Here is a 3,856-nt window from a genome sequence, read left to right on the forward strand (position 1 = left end):
TACTATCTGTATTTCATGATCCAGAGCCCTCACGTGACCCCCCCCCTCCTTTCTACGACTCTGCTACATAACCACGTGGACGGACAGTAGATAGCATGTCTGAGTAATTCTATCTTTCCGGATCGTGCAGAACTGTACCTAAGGTACTCTTTTATAGAGTAGGTACAGAATTATTTCAAGATGAGTTACTAGTACGAAGGCCGAAACTGGTAATTGGAATTAGATGCAATAGTCTATAGTGCGACAGACTAATATGCACATTAGAACTGAAGCCTGTATCGAAATGAAAGCCCATCATTTTCAAAAATGTATTTAAATATCCATATTATGATTATTTTTCAATTTAACTTCATTCTCTATATTGTACGCTAATGTGCTGTAGACAGTATAATATAATGAATACGTCCGAATGGATAGCTCAATTCGTGAGTAAAAACACTTATTGTTGATATAGTACTGTATCTTGATTAAACAAAAACCTAATGAAAATTATCAAACTCAAAATCGCGATATTTCCTAGTTTACGTAAATGGATAAACTACTTTTCTTCCCTCCTGTATCTAGTAAAGTGATCTGTTTGTATTTACGCCAGGCGTGGAAGGGGGTAACAAACGGTGTTTCCGGTTCTCAACCGTTGATCCAAAGGCATAGCTAGGTTAATATTAGAAATGTTAGTAAAAAAAAATTATGTCCCTGTATAAATGTTTACCTACGAAATAACTTCAAAACATTAAAATGCCACTTACCACGTTTTACTTGCGAAGCTCTCAATTTCATGAACTTCCTAGACCTAAACGCCATTTCATACAAGTTGAGAGGATTTGAAAGCATTTCTTTCCCCTTCTACTTTCTCCGAGTTCGTCAGCGACAGCATAAAGTGAAATAAATGCTTTCGCATCCTCTCAACTTGTATGAAATGGCATATAGTTATTAATTATCGTATCTGATGTATTTCTTTCTGTGAAATCTTCAAGATATTACTTAGAACTTAATGCTACTCACATAAATATCCATAAGCTTGGGAGCATGCTACGGAAACAAACAAACTAGCTTGCAGAATTTAAATATTGACTCTGTGCTAGCAAGTGGAGAGGGACTCCTGAGAACAAACAAACAAAGACAGAGGCTGCTACAAACTTTGTGACGACTGTCGGACTATAGGTCTAAAGCGGGGAGCGCCGCATTACATTAAAGTGGAAACTAGTCCACGATAATTTCCGACAAGCAAACTTAGTCGCCGCCTAATACCTAATAACACCAGCAGCGCCAGTAAGTACCGGCGGCGGCGAGTGCAAGTGTTGGGGATTACTGCGCACTCCAGTTTCAATTAGAATTCAAACAAGATACCGCCTCTCGGCCCGGGACAAGGAGATTACAGTCCTGGGATCTATGACGGCCCGAACTCATTTTCATTTAACAGTAATATGTAAATCTGACCTCACCAAAGAGATTCGAACAAAGAAGCGCCCTCAACTTCCTCCGATATCTGCAATCCCTGGGGGATCACGATGGCATTTGATTCCATTTCAAAATCCCAGTATTATTTTCATTTAAGACTTTAAGGTACGCTATGACCGGCCACAGTATTCAACGAATATTGAGTTTGAATCCCGTTTGCAGTAAGAACGGCGGTGGTGTAATGTAAGCTTGCGGTCTTTCACAGAGCTTATGCGGTGGTGTAAATTTTGTGATTTAAAACGTGATGAAATTGAAAATGAGAGAAAAGGAAAAAAAATCGAAAAATATATTAAAAAATTAAATATTGTTGACCTATAATTAATTTACGTGCTGTTACCGCTCGGTACCCCCTTTTTCAAGGGCACCTATCCTTTTTTTGGATTTTTCTCTCTCTTCTACTGAATACGAGTATCTTTACATAGAATAACGTATGGTTAGTGCGAGAAATTAAACAAGGAGAATACAAAGACTACAAGAAGAATACAAGGGTAACTGGAAGACAAGGAGAGGAAAAAGGGAATAAAAGAACATGAAGAAGGCAAGGTGAAGAGAAGGATAACAACGGGATCATAAATAGAACAAGAGAAATACAAGGAATATAAGAGAGCAAGGGGAATAAAAGAACAAAACGGAGACAAAGAAAACATGAATAGAAGGATGAGAACAAACGGAAGAATATGAGAACAAAGAGAATACAAGACAACAAGAAAAACATAAGAGGGACATGATAACAAGGAGAGAAATTATGAAATTTTCGTTCCAGAACGTTTCATCCAACATGTTTCGTTCACTAATATACAGGGTGATTCAGAAGGAGTTACCGTCACTTACGGAGATTACTTCCGAAGACATTCTGAGCAAAAGATGTCATATAAAAATGTGTCCTAATCTCAATATTTTCAGAGTTACATTGATTTTAAGTTGTCTGTAAAATATATATTTTTTCTTTAGTTTTAAGAGTAAAAGAATTTTAAAAATGGAGAATGAATTATTCAGAAGTGTCATTTCTTTAATTAGTTAGTATTCTGAAGCTAAGCATTTGTTGTGAATTCCATAGTTGTTTCGTACATTTTTTTTTTTCGATTTTTAACTTAAAAATTCTGTACTCTTCCGCAGTTACCACAACAATTATTACAAATCATGCCACTCTTGTAACCTCTTTAATACCGTAGTAATTATAATGAAAAATTTAACTATAGGGAATCAAGTTGCGTAAGAATAATGTAATTTTAGTTAAAAATTGAAAACAAAAAGGTTCTGTACAAAGTAAATAAGAAATCCTCAATACTTTTTTAGCTTCAGAATATTATATATATATATATATTTTGATGTACCGAAGTACATATGATATTTCCATGCAGATATTCTGCGTCATCATATGATGAAAGAGTGATGGAACGGAGAAAAATTCTCTCCGGCGCCGGGATTTGAACCCGGGTTTTCAGCTCTACGTGCTGATGCTTTATCCACTAAGCCACGCCGGATACAACCCCGACGCCGGTTAGAATCGTCTCAGATTAAGCTCCATCTCTTGGGTTCCCTCTAGTGACCGCCCTCTGCACTACGTCATAGATGTCTATGAACGCAGGACCGAAGTCCATACATGTGTTGAGGTGCACTCGAATGAGTGACTGGTTGGCCGGGATCCGACGCCGGAGAGAATTTTTCTCCGTTCCATCACTCTTTCATCATATGATGACGCAGAATATCTGCATGGAAATATCATATGTACTTCGGTACATCAAAATATATATATGATATGCGTAATAAATCACTTTGTGATTTAAGACGGCGCCTATACCGTCGGATCCCGGCCAACCAGTCACTCATTCGAGTGCACCTCAACACATGTATGGACTTCGGTCCTGCGTTCATAGACATCTATGACGTAGTGCAGAGGGCGGCCACTAGAGGGAACCCAAGAGATGGAGCTTAATATGAGACGATTCTAACCGGCGTCGGGGTTGTATCCGGCGTGGCTTAGTGGATAAAGCATCAGCATGTAGAGCTGAAAACCCGGGTTCAAATCCCGGCGCCGGAGAGAATTTTTCTCCGTTCCATCACTCTTTCTTCAGAATATTAGCCAGTGATACTTCTGAACAGTTCATTATCTATTTCTAATATTCTTTTACCCTTAAAACTAAAGAAAAACTATATTTTACAAACAATTTCAAATTAGTGTAACTCTAAAAATGTTGAGAATAGGATCCATGTTTGCATTACATTTTATGTTCAAAATGTCTTTGGAAATAAGCTCAGTAAGTGACGGTAAGTCCTCGTGAATCGCCATGTATTGTACACTTCTTTGTGTCCAAAGATATTCCGTCCAAAATTTTTCGTTCTCAGATATAACGTCCATTCGAAATTAAGTCCAAAAAAATTTACGTTCACAAACATT

General features: G+C 37.6%; 1 non-coding gene across 1 annotated transcript; it reads left to right on the top strand.

The window, feature by feature from the left end:
- Positions 1–3,427: 3,427 nt before the first annotated feature.
- Positions 3,428–3,499, top strand: TRNAY-GUA (transfer RNA tyrosine (anticodon GUA)). Its single transcript has one exon. It is a non-coding gene; the product is annotated as a tRNA-Tyr (tRNA).
- Positions 3,500–3,856: the final 357 nt, after the last annotated feature.

Source organism: Periplaneta americana, chromosome 8 (assembly GCF_040183065.1).
Source record: "Periplaneta americana isolate PAMFEO1 chromosome 8, P.americana_PAMFEO1_priV1, whole genome shotgun sequence".
NCBI lineage: Eukaryota > Metazoa > Arthropoda > Insecta > Blattodea > Blattidae > Periplaneta > Periplaneta americana.